This window comes from Amblyomma americanum, chromosome 1 (assembly GCF_052857255.1).
Source record: "Amblyomma americanum isolate KBUSLIRL-KWMA chromosome 1, ASM5285725v1, whole genome shotgun sequence".
Lineage (NCBI taxonomy): Eukaryota > Metazoa > Arthropoda > Arachnida > Ixodida > Ixodidae > Amblyomma > Amblyomma americanum.
Genome location: NC_135497.1, coordinates 128,672,825 through 128,696,743, shown reverse-complemented (window position 1 = coordinate 128,696,743; position 23,919 = coordinate 128,672,825). Strand labels below are relative to the sequence as shown.

Here is a 23,919-nt window from a genome sequence, read left to right as displayed (position 1 = left end):
GTCGGAGGCGCACGATCGCAAGGCGGGACTCCGCCGCCGCCTCCCGCGTGTGCGCGCTGCGGCGGCGCGCGCAAACTTGAACATGCGCGCGCGCCCTGCGTTGTGCAATGGCGGTTTCACGCAATCGCGCGCCTTGCAGCATGGCGGCAGGCAGACGCACGCGTTCGCAGTCGGACAGGCGCCGGAAAACGCGTTGCGCGTCTCACCTGAGCCGGGGGAACGACCCAAAGGTAACGTTCGGGTTTCTGTTCGTATCAGCTCATGGGATAGGGTTGCGGATCGGCTGAGCCTGCTGGGGAAGCGGAATGGTTAGCGAACCGTTCCGCTTTCCCGCGGATCACCAGCGGGAACGCTGCAAGCCGTCGTTACTTAAAATAGGTGTTTATAGAAATGGCAAGTGCCGCTGATGAGCCAGTGCACTGGCTGGGTAATGTAGGGACGCACGCGAATGGATTCATCGAGTATACGCAGTGGCAAACGAAACAGGCAGAATAGTTTCTTCTCTCGCGCTTTGACGTAAGCCAAAGGCCGCAGCGTTGTCAAATGAGTGGCAACGCGCACAGCGAGCCTCAGCGTCCGCAACCCGGGGGATGTCCGTGCGCTTCTGTGTCAAGGGGGTGAGCGCTTTGCTCTTCAAACCGCGGCACCGAGCCGCGCGGACACCCGAGCTGACCTGTACCGAGAAGCGTGCGTTGCCTGTGGACACCTGCTTGCGGTTGTTGCGCATGCTTGTACTCGACCGTGGCATGATATGCTAAGGCGTGATCGGGGAGCAGCACTTAGCTGTTACGTACGATCATCCCTGGGCCGCATGGTTCGCAAAGCATGATTTTTACAAGAAAATGGCGTGTGGGTTGCAGCACATGTCACGTGCTAGTCGTCAATATGGCCGCCACATGGTAACCGCAAACGGCATCGACAAAAGTCAAGAGAGAGGTCGATAATCGCTGCAACGTTTGCTGTAGTGCAGCGCTGGTCATGAGACGTTTGTTGGAAGTGTTAGCCCGTACTGGATATATCCAACTCCTGCTAGGAATGTGCACTGTGAGTAGGCCTTTGTTGCAACGGTTCTCGCATATCTGTTTTCGTAGCGCATTGCAGTGAATGTGTATGCATGCGGCACTTTCCCTGCAAACTGCACACTACGCAATCGAAACGATCGGCCGATTCCAGCCTTTTTTCTTACTGACATCACTTCGTGAGAGCCCGCTTAAATGCATCCCGTTCCAAAGGCGGATTTCAGCGCAAGGCGGCGCTGGAATAGGGGAGTTTCCTTGCACGGAGGAAAGAAAAACAGGTCTGCGAGAAAAGCGCGACAGAAGTCACGTGGTTCATGAGGCCATTTTTGTCCGGGCGCTCTTAGCAACGGCCACCGTATTGTTATAGTCGCTAAGCCACGAACGGCTGCAGCGCCACCCGGCGGCAGATCCAGATAAAGGTAAACGAGTGTAAAACAATGAGGAGAACTTGTCCGGGCGCCTTCCCTCCTCCCCGTACGGGCGGGAAGAGACGGCCACCTTGTCCGGTCGCTCTTAGCAACGGGTCAAAACGCCATTTGTACAGTTGCTATGCAGGGTAGCTGTTCTTTAGGCATTAAAAAACGTGGCGTCAGGGTTCCTCCTGCCATTTTCCTTTCTTCTATGTTTCCTCAGCACGAAGGAAGGAGAAATGACACAGGGTTGCCATCTTCCTAACGAATGAAGTCCAGGCGGGGGGGAGGGGGGGGCAATTAAAAATAAAACAAGTAAATTTGCATGCACTGAAGATAAAACGAGACCATCAAGGTCGATAAATTACTTTTTTTATTAGCGCGATTTGAAGCAATATTTGTGTTCCTGCTTGGCATAGTCGCAGCGACCCTCTTTGTGAGTGTCTTCATGGCGCATATCCACCACTGATTCTTGCGGCCTCTTAACTCCGCCTCGCTATTTCCGGCTTGCTAGACGTTGCTTGCCCGGTCATCACGGCGAAGGCAGCCTCATACTTGAGTCGCACTTCGACGCGGTGAGGTGTGAGTTCCAGCAGACCTAAATCCGGAAGAAATGCCTGTCTCGCCCAGGGTAAGTCGGGCCCCGCAAAATGCGATTCGTTTGGCAACCCCCAAAATTACGCCGAAGGAGAATAATGTGGCAGAAGTCACGTGGTTATTCTCCGGGTATTCTGAGCAACGGCTTTGTAGTTGCTAAGTTAGGGTAGGGTGCCTGGATGCCCTCTCGCCTCGCTGGCCATCCAGGTACCCTGAGGCAAGGTAGGGTGCCTCGATGCGCGCGCCCCCGCTAAGGCAAGGGAGGTTGTAGCGCCCCCCTATAGAGGTTATGGTCGCACTCACACACGCAAACAATGGTCGCTTGGGAGGGAAGGAAGGGCGATAGCACAGCGCTATAACTGGCTCATTGAGAGGCACCTCAACCGCACTGTGCAGGGGGAGGGGTGTGTATGGACCTCCTTCACCCGGCGACGTCACGAAGATGCGGTGGCGCTGATGTCAGCAGCGACTTTCGCATGGTAGGCAAAACAGCTACGGCCAGCCGGTGCCTACCGCAGCTGCTGCAGCTACCGGCGGCTACATATCATGCCTGCGCACTGCAGAAGCCGCATGTATTGATCAGCTGCGTCACTGTTCGATCCACGTAGTAGCATAAAAGGAAATTTAAATTAGCCCAGATAGGCTCCTCGCGATAAATACCGCATTAGTAAACTGGCTAACGGGGAATGGGCCGCGGTACTAAAGCGCGAAGCTGGGAGTCGATCGGCACTGCCACTCAATGTGCTTAATAGCATGTAAGTTACCTGCGTTCATTCACCTGCACATCAGCATAGTACGCTTATAACTGCGCAATGAAAAAAAGCACGTATGTAGCTGCGCACGCATTTATCACCTTGAGCCGGTGTGCACGGGGCCCCCGCCGGCAGGTTCACTCGCTCCCAAGGAATGCGTTCTTTTGTTAACAGCACAGCATGTTTTAATGACATGTTTTATGGCATTTGATATTTACTAGAAAGTGTTTCTTAATATGACAGACGTAATTATTTGATTCGAGTAGAAAGAAGTCTGGTAAGTTCATGCGCGGTCACGTTGGCTTGCTTAGAATAGCGTACCTTAAGTGTGCTAAAAGCCATATGCTTTTTCATTGCATCATGCATGTGTCATGTTTCATGATGCAGTCCATGACCGCGAAGCTTGTTTGGAAAGAAGCAGCCGCAGGCGTGCTACTAACAGACGTGTCGAGATTGAGAGGGGGTGCGGCAATGAAAAGTATTTTCGTTATTTATGCACGCGATATGAAACTAAATTTGGTGCAAATATGAAATTGCTACGCTAGTTTCGGTAATGCCTTTTATTTTTAGCTATACCTGGTGCAGTTCTTGGGTAATTATAATTAACACCCTCGTCAAGTCACCTCAAGGTCCTAACTAATGTTTATACAAAGCCTTGTTCTGTATATGACGCTATTACTTCTTTTTCAGATGATCATGTACTTATGCATGCATAGTTATGTGAAAACGTTTCTTACAAAAATAACGGACATAATACTGCACCTGTAGGGAAAAAAATTGAGAGATAAATTACATTCCTCAACGTCTCAGGAATCGTTTGGGACAAATAGAATCATTCTATTTTCATGCGTTACGAGATTACGAAGGTGTGAGTGATACCAATCGCAGAAAATGTGAAAGGTCAGAAAACGAACCTTATAATTAACGTTTATTTCCTCGTTTTTGGCCTCTTCGCTTGCGCTTTGGTCAAAGAAATGCGGCCCTGAACACAAAGAAAGACTCAAAGGAATTACCTCACAATTTTCGACGACACCGCATCTCGAAAGAGTACTTTATAAATTTCTACTGAATATTTTGCTATAATTTTTCGTCACGAAACAGAACACCCCAGGGCTAAGAAAAAAATAATTCCAGAAATCAAAAATTTTCACCAAATCGACCAATTTAACAAGGGGAGAAGTCGGCCTGGCTGGTGCGTGATCCTGCGGATAAAAACAGCGCTTAAGCGGGACAGCCAGAGGAGAATAAGTACACTACGCTGTCCCCACGTTTCGCACAGCACGACATTTACGTATGTCAGCAGACGGTGAGCGCACGTCTGCTCCGCCGAAAGATCGCCAGCACATCCTCTCACTACTGTCCCGAAGCAAAATCATTCTGGCTAGAGCAGAGTGCCAAAAACTTCCTATTTTATTCAATGCCTAGCGTAGAAATCAACGAAGAAACACTTTGTTTACTACTAACCATATATACAATACACAATGGCGAACTATTTCTCTGAATACACCGCACGTGGCCAACGCGAGCTCGTGTACTTCAAGAAATTACTAAGCTGTAAACATCAACCATTGCTGTGATTCGCAGAAGCTGAAAGCGCGCCTACAAGCCTTGAAAACCCGCGCTCAACACCTCTCCGCGACGACACTCCCTGGTCTTTTGCCTACCACGAGCTCGCTAGCGACTGCAGCGCCACCTCGTTTGTTTACAAACATGCAGGAGGTCCATAGGGGATAGTAGAGGGGAGGCGGGTCAGGGAGGAGGAGGGGGCAAGGTCAAGGGGAGGGCACCGAACCCAGTTCACTTCCAGATGGTTTCACTGGAGGGGGCACCGAACTCCGTTCACTTTTGGCGGCAGCTCCGTGCGTCTCGCCTCGCCGAAACGTGCGCGCACTGGCGACTTGCAGAGAGAGGGCACGCGAAAAGATGAGGGGGATTTGCCCAGACAACATGGCGTCGCGCTCTTTTCCGGCTTCACCATCACTAAAGGTGACGTCACGGCCTCTCCTGTCTCCTCTTTCCTCCATGCCCCTCGCATCGCGCATCTAGATGCGAGTATACTCCCTATCATACTGAAATCGCAATAAGATTAACTGTCAATTACAATGACAAGGCCTTTTGAGCAGGTTTGACGACAAAAGGTTTCATGTAGATATCTGCGCCTGAAAAAAGAAAAAAAAATGCTGAAGGGGCGTTCACGTAATGTGAAACAAGCCTGGGAATCAGCTGTTGAGCGGTTTGTTTGTTTTTTATGGGGGTAATGTATAAGGAGTTTAATGAAATCAATGGGTCATGTGCCTCGCTATGTGATGATGTCATTTCGCACGGACGAAGACGAGATCTCAGATCAAGGAAAAGCAGGATGGGGGGGGGGGGGGGGCTATAACAGCGCTGCAAAAGGTATTTCTGCTGCAAACATGTATCCGAAGCGCTCCAATTTAGCAGCAGAGACGTTATTCCGTCGCTTCAGCTCGTTACTGTGCGTCAGTAAGGCCTGACCACTACGCGATACATCGAATCTTGCGGGTAGAATACAAGTAAGCGCTGCAACCGAATGCCAAGATACACCTCCAGGTGTCACCTCTGTGCAATATTTGAGATTAGACTGAAAATGGCTTACGGAGCGAAGTTGACATGGTGATAGAGACAGCGACCCACTCGAACTCTGGAATATTCCCTTTCTGCTCTCGCAGTCCGCAGCTTTCCACTTGGATAGCTAAAGGTGACTCCGCGCTCAAGGCGGCCGAAACTGGTATAGGAGTAGGACATTGCGGGAGAGCGACTGGCCTTTCCGGTTGCCTCGAAACTCTGAGACGGTGCACACGACATGCCAAGAAATGCGATTGTGACGTAAGAGAGTGTCTTCATACAGGTATCACAAACGATCGCGCCTTAGCTGCTTCCAGCTAGATACAACGTTTGTGTGTGCAACAGGTGCTTCTAGGGCAGAACTTTGACCGCGCCAGCTGGGGAAAGTAGTTTGCGAGCGGAAATGTCATATTCAGTTTTCGTGGGAACCGTTTCTAGGCCATTGCGTCCTTGACAGTACAATAGTTAGTCACTTAAAGGTTTATGGGTGTTTAACGTCCCAAAGCGACTCAAACTATGAAGTACACCGTAGGGAAGGGCTCCGGAAATTTCGACCACCTGGGGTTCTTTAACGTGCACTGACATCGCACAGCACACGGGCCTCTAGAATTTCGCCTCCATCGAAATTCGACCGCCGCTGCCGGGATCGAACCCGCGTCTTTCGGGTCAGCAGCCGAGTGCCATAACCACTGAGCCACCGCAGCGGACAGTTACTCACTTGAATTAAATAGTTTGAATAATTTTAAACTTTTCGGATAGCACCATATACTGTTCTGCACCGGATATATTTTTTTGTGTGCGTTGTGTGGACTGGAGAAATCTATGAAGGCATTTTTTTTCGTTTTTTAAGCGGTGGAAGATGCAATCAATAATACAACTGATGTGTTTGCTATCAGCTACGCTGTTGTGCGATACCAGAAGCTGTCTTATCGTTTTTCTAACCGCATAAAACCGATAGTTTTTGCAACTTTAATTAGATTAGCTTGCAGAGAGGCATGTATGAAAGATGCAGAGGCACCAATAAAATTTATGAACGGCGTTCAAGATAACAGGAATGGAACCGATAGTCTTATTCGCTGCAAGTTTGTCACTTTAATTAGATCTGCCTGGAAGCTTATTACGCGCCGCATTTCGACCTTACAGCCGCCATAGAGTGTCTAATACCTCCTGTCACACGGGCATGGCTGAACCCGTTTCCATTCCCTTTGACCAAGGTAGTCTTCATCGCGAGGAAGGTGCGCACAATACACGGCAGTCTTTATGAAAAGGAACGTTAAATAAGTGCCCAGCAAAAGGAGATCGATCATCGCCATCGAAGGGTGAAGGGAGCATTGTCATTTCACTTCCGAGTAAGTGAATAACATTTTTCTTCAATAATTTTTTATTTACTAGTAATTATTAGTCTTTATCGCCTAAAATAAGTTTTCCAGCTCGGTTAGTCACGCTTAATTCTAGTGACTACACTATACTCTCAGACTAGGCGCTCGATGACTTGCCTTGATTGCGCTTACTTCTGTTTCTTTTAAAATCTGTCACACGCATGCTCGCACCTCGCACGTGTAGCCGTGTAGCGCTATGATGGACGACGCATTCGCGCTACGAGCACAGCCTCCGCTAGGGAAGCGTCAGAGCGGAGAATTCGCACAGTCGCAATCCATTTCACAGGCTTTCCATAACGCCGCACATAGTGTCCAGCAGAGAGGAGAAAAGCGCTACGCTGAGAACATGCTCGTTGTTTTTTGCAAAAACGTTTTTTTTTTAATCATATGTCTCGATAACTGCATTTGTGGAAAAAAATAGTATCAAAAACATTTCAGTTGTTTTGAACGTTATGCGTTTGTGTTTGCAGTAAATGCACGGCGCCTACGGGCCCCTGGCGGTTCCTCTGAGAATCTCGTTACAGACCGTATAACACGACGGCAACTCCTTTCAGGCGAACTCCCTTGCGCTCTTTTAGGTCAAGGAAGCTCCTGAGTCGGCCGTGCGTGGCAGGGGTAGAAAGATTAAATTTTTTCACCTTCTCTCGATAGAGGTGGCAGCTATATAGCGTGACAAAAAGCGGTGACGTCATTGTTGTTTGTTCTAATAATAATAATAATAATAATTAGTTTTGGGGCAAAGGAAATGGCGCAGTACCTGTCTCATATATCGTTGGACACCTGAACCGCGCCGTAAGGTAAGGGATAAAGGAGGGAGTGAAAGAAGAAAGGAAGAATTAGGTGCCGTAGTGGAGGGCTCCGGAATAATTTCGACCACCTGGGGATCTTTAACGTCCACACTGACATCGCACAGCACACGGGCGCCCTATCGTTTTTTCTCCATAAAAACGCAGCCGCCGCAGTCGGGTTCGAACCCGGGAACTCCGGATCAGTAGTCGAGCGCCCTAACCACTGAGCCACCGCGGCGGGTTTGTTTGTTCTGCAATATCAGAAAACGCTGACCCAATCTTAGAGCGCTCTCTGGCGACTAGACGTGAAAAGCGTCGGCTTTTTCCTGCACGAAGTTTTTGCTCAACAAAAAGGACTGCCTTACAGTTACATTAGCAGTAGAAGAAACGCTGCAAAGAAACCTTAGAGCGGCCATTCTTATTCTCCTTTGTCTATTCTGCAAATTCTTTAAACGGCTCGCATTAGCTAGCTGTTATACCCAGAGGCAAAGCACGTGAAAATTATTAGGACCTTAGTCACACAAGTGTTTTCTAAATTGGTCAATAAATTGTTCTTGGCCACATATATGTAAACTGCGGTGCTGCCGCGACACCACATTTCATTCCAACAGAAAGCCACACAGGTGCTGACGTGGTACCTGAAGTTAACTCGGCGAAATAGCCACATGCAATCAAGCAGTGGTTTTGCTTGCCTGTACACATTATCCGTACTCTATTATTCCATCCCAGTATCTTCTCCTTTATTGCCCTCCTTCTTTAGCCACTGCGCATGCGCACAGCCGCTTCCGAGTGTTCTGCGCACGTACTGTTTCCTGCCGGGTCTAGTTGGTTTCCTGGTGTGCTACCAATTAAGAAACTCCTTTGGAGCTCCCCGCCCGCGGCACGTGTTTTCTCGAATGAGATGGGGTGTTTATGGGGGGTCGCGGCAACGTCTTCGGAGGGGAGCGTCAAAATCTGGAGTTGCCTTAAGCTTCCCAGGGAGGCTGTCGAAGGTGTACTCACTGCAGTGGCGTGGCCAGACATTTTTTTTTTTTTACGGGAAGTTTCAAAATCGTGTTTGTCTTGTGGGGGGAAAGAGTTGGGTGATAACATACCTCGGCAAAATGACGAGTGCTCACTCAAGCTCATTTACAAAAGTTTGCTCAACCTACAGGCTCACTCACACTTAAAGAGGCTCTGGCTCACTCGAACTCATGAACTCAAACCCATTTAGGCTCACAACTCACTTGGGATCATTCAGACTCATCAGTCGTCCGAGGTCAACCACCCATAGCGACTCACGTCTCACTCACTCATGACTCATCTAGGCTCACTCATATAGGACTCGCGTCTTATCTGGACTCATGGTTCATCTAGGCTCGCTTATTTTGACGCACGACTGATCTTAGCTCCCTCAGTTCTTCTCAGAACTCGTATGGACTCATTCACTCATTTCAACTCACGACCCATCCGCGCTCACTCATTCGGGCTCACTCGCACATTACAACTCATGACTCACCCAGGCTCACATTGACTCAGGACTCCTATAAGCTCACATACTGGACAGCTGAATCATTTTTACGCCCAACGGCCTAAGGTACGCGTCTAAAATGCCGAAGAAAGGTGTTAAAAGCACGGTGATGCCATGAGCTCTTAACTGCAGCTAGCTTGTAGCCAGGCCTGGCTGAGACGCCTAGAGGCCTGTAGCTGCCACTCGCGGGACTTGAAGACCTGAGGCCGCTGCATGTGTTCTGAAACCAGTTCAAAAACAGCAAAGGAAGGAATAGAGCAACCCCGATAGAGCAAGCCACAGCTAATACTCAACGAGACCAAGCGCGGAGAATAATAATTTTTTCTGGCCTTTTCGTAATGTTCAAGAGGGCAGCAGCCAGAAAAATTACACATAACGAAACAATGAAATAGCTCTGTACCAACATCTCGGCCAAAAGCGTAGTTAGTATTACGAGTTCACAGGAAATTCGCGTTTATGAACGTTAAACTCGAGCCCAATCGGCATCATAGGTTCAGTTGGAATCATGGGATTGTTTAATCTCACATCATGGACTTATTCTATTTCACAGGCCCACACACTACCTGACTGACCAGGATTCAGATCATGATCTGAAGGTGAATCCACTCTCGCCACCACTCAGATCATGATCTGAATGTGGGCCCATACTCACGACTCACATCATGATTTGAATATGAGCCCGGACTCACCACTCAGATCGTGAACTGAACGTGAATCCGGATTCATTCACGACTCATTCATGATCTGAATTTGAGTCCGGACTCACTCACGACTCAAGTCATGATCTGAATGTGAGTCCGAACTCACTCACAATTCAGATCTTGATTGGAGCGTGAGTCCGGACTCACTCACGACTCAGATATGATCTGAAATGAGCCTGAGCGAGCCCGAGTGAGTCGACTCATGAGTGAGTCCGCCGACCTACGGGTGATAAGGAAATAGTTTCATATGAGGCTAGCCACATTTCTACGATTTCGAAATGATAGGGCTAACGATAAAGAGACAGAAAGTGAGTGGGTTAGGCAACAAACGCGAAGAATGATATCGTAGCTGAAATGAAAAATAAATGGACGTGAGCAGGGCATTTAACGCGGAGAGCACATTACCAGTCGTCCCTAGGGATAACAGTGTGAGTCCCTGGCGAAAGCAAGCGCAGCAGGGAGTGGATGAGATTAGGAAGTCTGCGGGAGAGGGCGGCCGCAGACTTCCTGTGCCGTAGAGTGGACGTATTTGGGCTGACGACGATACTTCGACGGGAGGAAAGGAGTTTAGCCCAGCCGGCCGCCCTCCGGTGACGTCTTTGAATCACCGGTTCACTGCCATCGTGCAAGCGTGACCGCGGCGCTTCTCGCACTCGTCATCCCTGCTACCACCAGGCGGAAGCAGCTAACCATAGACCACCTTGCGCTCACCCCATCCCCGCGCGCATGTCCATTTTTTTTTACACCGACAGCTGTTAATGTTCCATTTCCCCAGTTGTGCGGCGTCGGCGTTCGTAACACCGCGCCATGCTGATTGGTTAGTATGCAGCGGCGTCACGTATGACGTCACCGCAACTCGCCACACTGACTGGTCCGCATACAGTGACGTCACTGCGACGTGTCATGGCAACGCACCCCGCTGTGTGATCCGATTACCGTGACATCGTAAGTGACACTATAAAGACGTCAGCGCAGTCTGCCGGATACGAAGACAAATGGTAACGAATAAACGATATTATATTCGCCACCTAGAACAGCTGCCGCAAAATTTCGCGTTACGCAGTGGTAAGCCTTCTGCGAGTTTTTCTTTCTCGTATGTACAAGCGAATTTGAAAGACCAGTTGAGACATCAGCTATTGAATTGCTCCCACTATTTGTTTGCGGAAATCAATCAAACTTTTTTTTGCTAAATTTGGATGGGACAATCAGGAATGCTACTTTACTGAGAACGTTTCGCAGTGGGTATGCAACTATACGTTCACATTGTTGTTATCCACGCGCTTATAAGAGGAGTGTGCCCTTTAAAAATGAGATATTGTGTATTACTTTGGATTTCATTGGCTCGCTTGCGCCTCTCCCTTGGCATGCAAGCGCCCTCTGCCATCAAGATGAGGCAGCGCTCTTCCACAATGCCCCACACAGCGCATGTCGAAAAAAAAAAACCTAGCATGAAAAGTCAGTGTGTTTCAAAAGCGCAGCACCACCCATATGCAATGCCTGCCGGCGCCCGGCCACCTGCAAGTCTGTATTGCGCAATCCTCTGCATGACGATTCGTTTGTTTACTATGTTGTGTTGTGCAGCTTCTTACTAGTGGTTTTGGTGTGCTGCTTGGTGCATCTGTTAAGTGGCCGCACGTACTGCCTAGGGCCACAACTGCGGCCGTGGGCGAAGCACTTGCAGCCTATACAGCTCCCGAGTTCTGTTGGTGCGTTTTGCATGTCCAACTACGTGCAGAGATGAAAAGATTAGGTCCCCATACCATCCCATACTGAATGCATTACGACAATGAGGCGGAAGACACATGTCCCCCCGTGGAAGTCGCACTGTCCAGCTGGCTACAGCAGCGGGGTAGCTGCTCAGAGAGCCGGAAGGAGTATGAACGAATAAGAACATAATGCACAAAAATGGGGACGTGAAACAATGAGGCGGAGCTTGCCTGTCAAGCAGCGCTGTGTCTGCTTTCGGCTTCACAAAAAGTGACGTCAAGGCATGTACTCAATTTTAGTTTCCTGCATACGAAACGCAAAAAATAACTGCGACGTCACCAGGCATAAGAAGCTCAAAGCACCTGAATTCTCAAGCAACGAAACTGGGGAGCATTTATTCGCAGTAATCACGAATGACTTCGCAATTTCGTCATTACAGGAAGCGATGTGCCAATAAATATAAGGCTATAAAACATCTGCTCTACAGGCGCCGTTTTCATTACGATTGAGGACGCTGTCCATTGTTTGGCTTATATGGCTCAAATCGGCAGCTATCTTAAAACAAAAAGCAAGCGCCACTCAGTTACGCGTTGAAGTCTCAGGCAGACGGCATATGGAGAAAGCCAACGTTCCACTTTTAACGACGGTGAATTGGTTGAACGTACAGCACAGCAAGGAAAGCGCATTTGGACTGAAGCGGATGGACCGTCGCTTTGAAGGGCGCCCCCATGATGTCACGCTGTATATATACGCAAGTACCGCCAAAGCAGCATGGTACGCCTCTTGAACGGATTCCTCATACGCTGCCGATACAAATGCAAAGAGAACTACACAAATCGGCGCATGCAGACGGAAGACATTCTACTTGCAAGTTTCAAGACACAGGCAGGTGAAAAGGTGCGAAGAAATTGCATTTCACTCGCCCAGTGACGAAATTGGCCGCTACCAATCAGCGCCGCGCTATGCGCACACGCAGCGGAAGCTCCCATGTCACGGTTGCCCAGTTAGCTCAGCTGGAAACCCATCCTCATGCCACAGTCGTGTTTTTAACTTTTTAGTTGTCGCCGCTCCGACCCCTGGTCAACATACACCACGGGCAGGGCTCCACTGTCACAGTGAACCTTTTTTTGTCCCGTCTGTTCTTACTTCTTTTCATTCTTTGTTTTATGGAGGTTGCGAGCAAACCGCCCTGTCCGTACACTTTTTTTTTTTATCTGCCTCTTTGGCGTCTACCTCGAACAGCAGCGCTCATCTTTATTGAAACGAAGTTAGAAGCAGCGCCCTTTTTCACCTTCTTGATTAACTTTCGTTTCGTCCATTTCGAGTTTATTTTCAAATTGCACCCCACGCGTAAAGACAAGAGGCATTCTTCTCGACTCGTTTGCCGAGTAAAAAGGCACAAAATGCCCACTGCAAGGCCGACTGATCACCAAGACAGGTCATATCCGCTGCCACATATCGCGCACCTCAAATGCGCTGCACAGAAGCGCCGCTACGTTCGTTGTGGAAAGCCATGTTTCGACACGCACCGGCCCGAAATTAGTATTTTCTGGAGCATATTAATATTCCGAACATTGCGATCTCGGTGCTCTCGCTAAGCGCTGAGGCATCGCCATGCCACTCGTTACAATAAACGGCGCTAAAAACTACATGCTTTACAAGCTGAAAGGGAAGAGTTGCAGAACTCCTATGACGTTACCTTCGTCGCACATGCTTCGCTACACTGCTTCAAGCGTCTGGGCGGTTACGACGACGATGTTAAGAAATGGTAGGACTGGCAGATGTGTGGCGAAAGTACATCTGGGGCCGTATTCTATAAGCTGTCCATTGGTCATTTCGCGTCCGTCTGGTCTTCTGCCATCAGTCGCTCAAATATATCCGCGGCTTTCAAGCGACCCGGCCATTGGGTGGTTGGCGACCGGAACTCACCATTGGCTGGCACTGACTGCGATATGAAGCCACTGGCGAGTTACATCGCAGCGCTTTGTCAATAGCAGGCTACCGTACGTACCTGCCCACTGGCTGCCATTGGCTGCGATATGCAGCCAACGGTGAGGTCCGGTCACCTTCTACCCAATGGGCGAGTCGCTTTCCGCAGACGCTTGAAAGCCGCGGGTATATTTGAGTGGCCGATGACATAAGACCAGACGGACGCGAAATGGCCATTTTAGAATGGACAGCTTATAGAATACGGCCCCTGGAATATCTCACGAAGCAGTACAATCGGTGCTAGATAGAAATCACGAAGCCATTTTGAATAATGCCCCGGGAACACAGCGACAACTGATTGGCGGAGAGGATGGATGACGTGCGCTGGAACTGTTGCCAGACTGCAGCGCAGTTCTTCAGCCGGTTGCGACTATGCACGCGACTGTCTTCAGCAGCAGCTTGCGTCGCTGCTGAAGAGGCCGCGAGCCGCTAGTAATATATCTAGAACGATGCACAAATCAGAACACAATTCGGCAATGAGCTGAGCTGCTCACCAAGGAAATGCGGAAACACAGCAGCTCAAACGAGGAGACTTGCACATCATTCGTAAGCACACGCTGATGCGGCCACCGGCTCAGCTGCCCTGGCCTGTCAGCGCTCAACCGCGGCTTCGACTGCTACGCTAACAACGCAAAAAAACCGCTCGAGCTCGTGGCGAAGCTTACCTCAAGTGCACAAGCAGGTCGCTGAAAAAGCGCGCTCACGCGAGTGGGGCTGGGCCGCCAGGGTTGAGCGCGGCTCGTCCTCATAGACCGCCCGTCGTCAGAAGAACTGGGCGGACACGCCAGCGAGTATATTAAGGCTGCTTGCGCACGGAGCGTCCGACGCTTTCGCGGAATTGGGAAACTGACTTATATCTGCTCCGCGAGCGCCGGCGCCCAGAAGCGCCTTTCCGGCAGCCGCCGCATTTTGCAATGCGTCCGCTCTGGGCTCACCCGCACAGGCTGCGCAAGTACCGCCAGCAGCGGTGAGCATTGCAGCACCCCCGCTAGTACGCGCGAAGTCAGCGCTGGCGGTGTAGCAACTCCGATAACCACGTCGGAAACGCGGGCCTAACGTGCAGCCCTCCTGTCAGCGGCAGTCGCCTCCTATCGCACAATCGCTGTGACACGCGGGACATTATAGCGGGCCGCCTGCAGTGAGAGCTCTAGAGCTGCGCCCCTATATATATCACCGCCTCACAGCGCAGTTGTGTTTTTCTCCCAATCCAATCGCCTGTGACTCAACGACGACCATCGGAGAGAAGCGGCGAGACGCGAAATGTTCGTTGCACCATTTTCTCATTTACGGAACAGCAAGTTGCGGCACCGAACCTTGTGCTCCATTTTTTTTTGCAAAAAGACTTCACAAATTGACACGAAATTTTCGGTGTTTCGAACAGGGTGCCCAGTTCATTTTTGGAAATTATGACATCAGGCTGGAGTTAGCTTTGAGTTAAGAGGGGGAAAAAAAAGGCAAACGTCGCTGCACTCAAACATTCATACAGGTAACAACTCCAGGAGCCTATCTCCACAAGAAATAGGTTAAAACTCCTTCACATTTCTTCGTTTACAGCAGTCCCTCTTCGAGATTGCCAAAGAAAGCGTACAACTTTCAGATGTGAAGGTAATGCAGTGCGAGTAGAACAGCGATATGGCGGCAACTCGCGACGAATTCGCGTTGCGGTAACATAGCGTGGCCGAGCGCCATTGGGGCGGCGCCGTGCAGTCTGTTTTGAAACGGGGCAGCAAATTGCTACACCGGACCACGCATCATTCCCCGGTACTGCATGCATGGTGTAATTGGACCCAGGCGCACAAAACCAGAAGGTGCGTGCGCACTGGTGCAACACTACACTCGCGGGTCTATAGAGAGGTCGCTCGGCTTTTTAATTACTAACACGTCCAGTTTGGCCTCGCCGAATTCGCTATGGCTAGCAGGTAAAATACGCATTGCTTCGCTACATCGGGTTATTCGCTGCTTCCATTCCTAGAACTCTGCTACAACCACTTCCGTACCGCGCTATAGGCAGTGAGGATTCTTAGGGGGCATCGCAACGGATACGGTAAACGCACAAGCCACATCTGCACGCTCGAAAGTTATGGGAACTTAATAGGCAATGAAGCCGGGCCGGTTATGCACCTTCAACACAGGTGCAGGGGGCACCTTTTGAAGTGCGCTCTACTTACCGACGGTGACTGGGACGAATGGCGGCACTGAATACGGCGGCGGCCGGCGAGAGTACAGAAAAGCACAACGAGGGGGCGCCGTTCGCCACTGCTCTTCTTTATTAACTGAGGTCCACGCGAATACAATGGTGGCAGGCGCGAGCTGACGGGAGACAGAAACGTCACCTGGTGCCGCGAAAAGGCGTTCCTCACTTGACACCACAATACGCGCCCTCGTCAGCGTTGCGGCAGCGAAAAAGCACGCGTGGAGCATAGCCTGCCAAGCCAACGGAAGGAGGCCATCCATAGACCGCGTACTACCTGACGGCGTGCCTTGCCCTGGCAGTCGGAGCTCGCCCTCGCAAGCTTGCATTTCAGAAACTTTCGCGGTGACTGCAGAAAATGACGACGAAAGCGCAATCATTCAACGGGATGAAAAAAAAAATTGTTAGTGTGCTCAGCTAATCCAAGATATACAAAGCTAAAGCTGTCGGCGTTCACTGTGTTCATTGCCGTAGGCGTTGACAACGTTCTAGACTCCGACGATTTTGAGGAAAGGAAGGGCGCATAACTTCCTCCCTGGGTCAGTGGACGCCTCACTCGCGCTTTGATATACGTGGCGCTGGTGAGAGAGAGAGAGAGATGTGGCCTGCATGCGTTAGCGCTGACAACGTCGTGACAGACACGCGGCACTGCACCATTAACTGCCACCTGCGGGGTGGCAGCGTGGGCGCGCTGCCCATCCAGTGTGCGGAACGCAATCAAAGCTGGTTTTTGCAGTTTTACACCAACGCCACGTACGTGAAAGCGAGCTTGAGGTGTCCACTGCCACAGGGAGCCAGTTGTGCGCCTTTTCGTGAAAATGAACGGCCTCTACAACGTTGTCAACGCCAATGAACTCACCGAACGCCGGTTTCCATGGTATGTGAGTGTAGCGAAAAACGGGAGAAGGGATAAAGGAAGACGCAAACAACAAAGGCGGCGGTTTGTTTGGTTTTTGAGGAAAGGAAATGGCGCAGTAACTGTCACATCTTGGTAGGCACCCCAACCGCGCAGTAAAGGAAGGGATAAAGGAGGGAGGGGGAAAGAAGAAAGGAAGGAATAATAATAATTTGGGGGGGGGGGGAAGGAAATGGCGCAGTATCTGTCTCATATTCGTTGGACACCTGAACCGCGCCGTAAGGGAAGGGATAAAGGGGGAATGAAAGAAGAAATGAAGAGAGAGGTGCCGCAGTGGAGTGCTCCGGAATAATTTCGACCACCTGGGGATCTTTAACGTGCACTGACATTGCACAGCACACGAGCGCCTTAGCGCTTTGCCTCCATTAAACGCAGCCGCCGCGGTCGGGTTCGAACCCGGGAACTCCGGACCAGTAGCCGAGCGCCCTAACCACTGAGCCACTGCGGCGGGTAAAGGAAGGATGAGGAAATTGAAAATTAACAATTGGTCCTTGAGGATAGGCGCGACGCGGCGCAGCGACGAAACACCTGTGGAACGGAGCAGCTGGTTGCCATGGTTACGGCGCATGCGCAGCTGTGGCCTCGGACAGGCACGGCGAAACTCACTTCTACTAGCCTAGTGTATCTTTCGCTACAACGATAGAAAAAAAAATTCATCGCCGGGACAGATTCACCGAGGGCAAATTGAAATTGGCCTGTATCGATAGATTACCGCATTCTAACGACAAAGACGCTGCTTTGGCTTAAAATTGAGTTTTTATAGCTAGAAAAGGCAAGAAAAAAGTGAAATACGAAAAATTGGCCATCACCGGCAGATTTCGCAAGTAAACGGCGGTGCGTCGACATTTTTGGCGCGGATCTCAGTGTCTGGACAACACCCCTATTTGCTTTAAAGCGGCGACTATAGGGAGGCCCTTTCGGCGTAGACGTAAGGAGCCTGATTCGAGCGGGTGGTAATATGAACTCCTCACTTCAGCGTACCGTTGAGAGACTCAAGGTAAAACAAAATAGCTGCCCAATGTAAAAACATGAGCCTCAAGCTAGCTCCAAAACTGGGCAGAAGGCAAGAACTGAGCCGGAGTACCCGGGTTCGAACCCGACCGCGCAGGCCGCGTTTCGATGGGGGTGAAAAGCAAAAGGCGCCCGTGTGCTGTGCGATGTCAGTGCACGTTAAAGGTCCCCTGGTCGTCGAAATTATACAGGAAACCTCCACTAAGGCACCTCTTTCCTCCTTCCTTCTTTCACTCCCTCCTTTATCCCTTCCCTTACGGCGCAGTTCAGGTGTCCACCGAGATATGTGAGACGGTTACTGCGCCATTTCCTTTCCTCAAAAACCAAATTTCATTTTTCATTTCAAGAACTGAACAGAGGGGCTAACGGAACGCTCCCCGCAAGGCAAAATTCGCCGACGGCACTGTTTTTTTTCTTTATCAAAGAAGATTCTCGAAGACGGCTAACACTTTAAATAAAAACATCACGATTTCTTTCTCGGTTATTTTCTCATAAAAAAAATCGCCTTCGCCGTGTGAAGGAAGGTGGTTACGAGAGGAGAGGAAAAATGGTGAGGGCAAGTTCCTCCCACCTTTTTCTTTTCTTTGCTATCCCGCTACGCTCCTGAGGGAAGTAAAACACCTCCTGAGACACATTGACGTTGCCAGTCAAGACACAGGTTTAATGCCACAGTTCCTCGCATAGATTCAACACAACCAAGAAGCACTCCGCAAATAACTGCACTGTGGCATGCATCTCTATCTATAGCTTATAATACTCACCTTGGCTAGGTCAAAAAGCGAATCCTTTCACACCACCATGAACTATATACAGCCCATTACAAGCAACTGTCCAAAAACCTACAAACACTCTATACACGTAAGCGCACAGGTACAGCGCACTATACCTGTACGCTAAGCACGGCAGTAGCAAAGCTAACAAGTGGTAGTGGCCATATACAGTCTGTATCGAGCACATGACGTACCGTGAATACTATTTTATCAGCATATTTATCACCCGTAGCGAATAACTGCCGATGGGCGAGGCAATACCAGCCCGCTGTATACCCCAGGGCATACATGGCGAAATTACTTTTGAAAAGTAATTAAATTACATTACAAATTACTCTTCTAAAAACCGCACAAGTTGAATTAAATTGCATTACCAATTACTGCTCACACAAAGCAATGACATTACATTGCAATTACTTCCGAAAAGTAATGTTAAATGACTCTATTTTTCATGCAAACAAAGAACCAGAGAAAAATGAGTAAAACACCAAATTATCTCTCTAGACGTGACGCACACATTTTTTGGTATTCTCGCCGAATTCCGCCCCACCAATATATTCCCCATCCCTCACCATTCCAAAAGCACGCGTCACCACAGAGATAAGGCACGGCACCAATTAAATTACTTCAATTTCGTTGCAGTAATTTAATTGTTGTAGTGTCTGCTTCAGAGCGGAGGCCCTCGAACTGGGTTCCGCGGATGCCTTGGGCTCTTAGGAGTGCTTTTAGGGTTTCCCGAAAAACTAAATTCATGCATCCCCCAACCACCACTTTCCCTTCGCCAACTTTATTTTTGGACTACTAATACTTAGCGTAGCTTCTCACAGCCGAATGGTTCACTACACAGTCATTACTAAAATCGAATTTGAACATTTTTTGAGGAGCCGTACGTGCGTCCGCACGCTCTTTCTTGCATTATGTTTGGCAGGAAGGGACGGTTGCCAAGACACGCAGGAGGGTTTCTCAGCACCTTTGGAAAGCCTTTGCGGTTTCCCGTGGCTAAAATGATTGACAACCCTTGTCCCAGAGCAACCGCCACTTATCTGTTCCTGAGAGAGCCTGTTTTCCAATAAACTCTAGTTTCACTTGCTTCAAAAATTAATTCGAATTCAGCTTTTAAAAAAAACCGTCGTTGTTTCGAAGCCAGAACCTGCAATTGTATTAGCTGCTACGTGCAGCTTTTCGGAGCCACTTAAAACCACTCTGGCCTTTGGCACCCACAGGCAGAGACACCAGGATTTGCGCGCAAAAAGAACAACAAAAGAAAACTTGGACGCTGCCGTTCAGTTGGCCACATCGACCTATGGCGACTGGGTATAAGTGACAATGAAGCAGATCATGTCTGCGACGTGCTTCATACAGGCTGACACTACCGACCTCGCGAGAAAGTGAGGATATCTTTCCGCGTTGTACAATTGTTTGTGCACATTGTCTCCTCCGTTAGCGAGATATTGCGTACGAGCAATTATTTCTGCGTTATCAGCAGTAGACACAGCGCCGCCGCCGACTACAATCGCGCGTTACCTGTAGCAGCTCTTCCCACAGGCGCTTCGCTTGTTTCATCGCTCGGAGTTCGCGCACCCCCTCTTCTTCAACCGCGCACATAGCCACACTGAAGATGTCAGCGCGCCCCTGCGTGCTCTGTGAGGTCCCTCCTCCTGCCCCGCATTGCTTATGACACACGATATATGACCTACGTCAACAGATATGGAGGGGAAAACATAATCGGGAGAGAACGTCACGTGGCAGTTTTGAAGCCTAGTCGTAAAAAATAACACGCAGAAATTCGGCCTAATGTAACCGCTCGTGGGGCGTTTCACTAGCCACGGCCGAGTCTTGGCCGTCGTGTGGGACCGACTTTAACGCACCGGGAGCGAAAAATAGGAAAGGGAAAAACTTCAGAGAGCTTTGCTTGCGAATGCCGGCCGCATGAAGCAACGCTCTCTCCCGAGTTTTTTTTTTTTTTTCCATGCTTCAACCTAACCGAAAGCGTCGCTATCGTGCAGTCATTGCACTGAATGTGCGCCGTTGCAACTTGAAATTATAAAAAAATTAAAAAAGTACCATGCGATGATGGCCGGGATATAACCAGGCCTGGCTTTAGGCGAAAGTGGCAGGGCAGGGAGAGAGAGAGAATAAACTTTATTGGGCAACTTTGAACGCGGGCCAAAATACAGGGGTCACAAGAAGGCCTAACCCTAAAACTCTCACGCATATAGCCGGTTGATTTAGCTTCGACCAATTGGCTTTCTCGATTTGTTGTTCTGCGTACGTCTCGCGTGGGACGTACATATTGTCACGACTGAAGTCACAGGGAAGGTACACGTTGCCGAGGACCAGAGAATAAGGTCGGCTTGCCGTTCCGATCACAGAGTCACAGAGACAAACAAGGCTGTCGCGCGGCGCTAGGCACGTGGCAATATGACATTTCTGAACTTTGGCGCAACGAGTTCGCGAGCCTCCTTTTCATCCAGACCACAAAGACCCGGTAATTCGCTCTGTCAGACCTGGCTGCAGCCTGCCTCCCCACCCTCCCAACTCATTTCATTTCGTCTCTCTGCGACACTTTTCCTGTACAGTAAACCGACCAGATCTAGAACAGAACAACTGCCAACCACAACACTGCTGGCACCACTATGACGCTTTACTAAGGATAAAATATGCGCTGCAACGCTATTTTTCTTCTGTCAAAGTAGGAAGCTTACCGCTGAGCAAATTGTCGCGCTAAGCGATCTAATACCACCTTTGTAATGACGCTGTCTGCAGCTGGCCCCACAATGAAGATCTAAATTATCACTTTAGGTGTCCGAGACTCTGCAGGCTCGTCTTCTTGTACTTTTCACTTTTTATACCATTAATATTTACGCTTTGAAAGTAAGTACATAGGTTGCATACGCAATTACCTCCGTAAACCTTTGTTCTTCGCTAAGGTGTAGATATAACTTTCCGGTAGGTGGAGAAGGCACGCCTGGACCGAAGGAAAACGGAGAGGAGTTGGCTCGCAATTTCGCATCTGTCGTTAATTAGCTCGCCATTTTGTGACCCTTATGGCCTGAATCGGGAATCCTTTCTTCCTTTGCATTTACGTTGACAAAGAAAGATGCAGTTGCTGAGCGCGCTTTGTGTACGCTTTTTTTTTTTTTAGGCACGCAAAAGGCGCGTTGTTTCGTCGGCTGCATAGAAGAACAAACCAGACAGTCTGCTAAAACGAAGAATTGCAAGTTAGCAAAATTCGTTAAACGTAATTGCCCTACCAAGGGTACTTAGGGGCTGAACTGCCGCGAAGAGGAAAAATGCACGCAACAAGAACTCACGGCATCGGTACAGCAAATGAGTTTTTATTGACCAAGCCACAATGAACACGATCGAACTAACCGGACAAAAAGAAATAGGCACCGGCCAATTATGCAAAGGGAGGGGGAGAACGGCACTTGTGTCTGGGACGCATGTGCAAAATATCAACCATTCAAACGTAAGGGGGGCAGCGCTCATCTTGTTTTGTTTTCTTTGGAATTAATTCTGTCAAAGTCAGCTATTATCATACACTCTCTCACTACTTCTGTAGTCGCGGGCAAGCTTGTGGTCACTCACCGTAGAAAGAGCGCAGGCGGCCGGTCCAAGCTGCAAACCTACAAAGACAAGAAAACGCGCGAAGTTCAAGCATTTACTTGAAAAGAAATATTTTAAGCCGTGCCAACCGCGCCTTGCATTCATTTCAACATATATATTAGAATCACAAGGTCTTTGGTAGGATGAAGTCACCGTTGCTATCTCGTTATATAATCGCGTTACGTGATCGAGAGAACAAAACAGGTGCAGCGAGCCCGACAACGTTCATAATAATAATGATTGGTTTTTGGGGAAAGGAAATGGCGCAGTATCTGTCTCATATATCGTTGGACACCTGAACCGCGCCGTAAGGGAAGGGATAAGGGAGGGAGTGAAAGAAGAAAGGAAGGAGGAGGTGCCGTAGTGGAGGGCTCCGGGATAATTTCGACCACCTGGTGATCTTTAACGTGCACTGACATCGCACAGCACACGGGCGCCTTAGCGTTTTTCCTCCATAAAAACGCAGCCGCCGCGGTCGGGTTCGAACCCGGGAACTCCGGATCAGTAGTCGAGCGCCCTAACCACTGAGCCACCGCGGCGGGAGACAACGTTCATTCATAGCATTATTCGCTCAAAGATGCGGTGACGGAGGGACCACGTGATTTGCATCGCTGCTGCCGCGACGGCGCACTCTTGCCACATAGTATGCGTCAGCAATCGCGCTCTTCCTACACACACTACGTGGCTTCTCGTTGGCAGTGACGTCATTACAGCTTTCAGCCCCATGCTTTCTGCCCCCTGGTTGTTCCGCTAGATGACAACCGTATTTTTGGAAATGTATCAAGACAGCTGCGCCACGGCCGGATACAAGGACGCGGACAGCTGCGACTTGCACTGTTTCGCAGGTAAAAAATAATAATAATAATAACTTACAAAAAGAGATATATACTATGGTTTCAGATTTACGTTTATGGGGGTTTAACGTCCCAAAGCGACTCCGGCTATGAGGGTCGCCGTAGTGAAGGGCTCCGGAAATTTCGACCACCAGGGGTTCTTTAACGTGCACTGACATCGCACAGTACATGGGCCTCAAGAATTTCGCCTTCATCGAAATTCGACCGCCACGGCCGGGATCGAACCCGCGTCTTTCGGGCCAGCAGCCGAGCGCCGTAACCACTCAGCTACCGCGGCAACTATGGTTTCAGAGAATTTCAGTTTGGTTTATGCAGTTTCATAAAATTGCATAAACCCGTACTTCGCGAACAGGCTTGGAGATGTTTTCCATTAAACCGTGCAGCCGGCGACGAGGCAGCCTTGACTCTGTGCGGGTGAGCGATGTGCGCCCATTTCCGCTAAGAAGGCGCCCCACTCGAAAAGTCCACTCCGTGTAAAGCACGCGGTAGCACGAATGCCTCTGGCAAAATGAATGAGAGCATTAAAACATGGCGTCCCTCATAGCCTCAGTCGCTTTGGGACGTTAAACACCCATTAAAACATGGTTTGTAAAACTTGCTGCGCTGTTTAGTAGAGCCACAGTTAGGCGCAAGCACAGAAAGCTGTTCACACGGAAGGCATGGTGTCAGCGTAGTGGCGATGGCCAATCGCGAATGCCCCTCGCGTGTCAAGAGCCTTGCGAATTTCATGCCAGCTCCAACGTCAGAGAAAAGTGCGCGGTTTCAGAGAGCGAATAGAGCAAATGCGGCTAAAATGATTGCTGAAACGTGCGCATTCAGAAGGAAAGGGGAAATATGTGCAGGGTACGGGGAATTAAGTTAATTTTTTTTCCATGCAAATTACGGACGTCAATAAAGATGCGGGTTCGATCCGGGCCGCGGCGGTCGAATTTCGATGGAGGCGAAATTCTATAGAGGCCCGTGTGCTGTGCGGTGTCAGTGCACGTTAAAGAACGCCCAGGTGGTCGAAATTTCCGGAGCCCTTCACTACGCGCCCCTCTTGGGACGCTTTGGGACGTTAAACCCCCATAAACCAAAACCACAAACCATTACGGATGTCAGTGAAGTCGGCGAGACATACGAGAAGGTTC

The 23,919-nt window shown here is 49.7% G+C and overlaps 1 protein-coding gene across 1 annotated transcript in view; it reads right to left on the bottom strand.

Moving 5' to 3' along the window:
• LOC144113663 (uncharacterized) overlaps positions 1-23,919 on the bottom strand; it is a 110,343-nt gene that overhangs the window by 75,214 nt on the left and 11,210 nt on the right. The window contains exon 2 of the mRNA XM_077646873.1: positions 21,918-21,955. The gene's annotated coding sequence lies outside the window, so the exon portion shown is untranslated. The remainder of the gene's footprint in view (positions 1-21,917; positions 21,956-23,919) is intronic.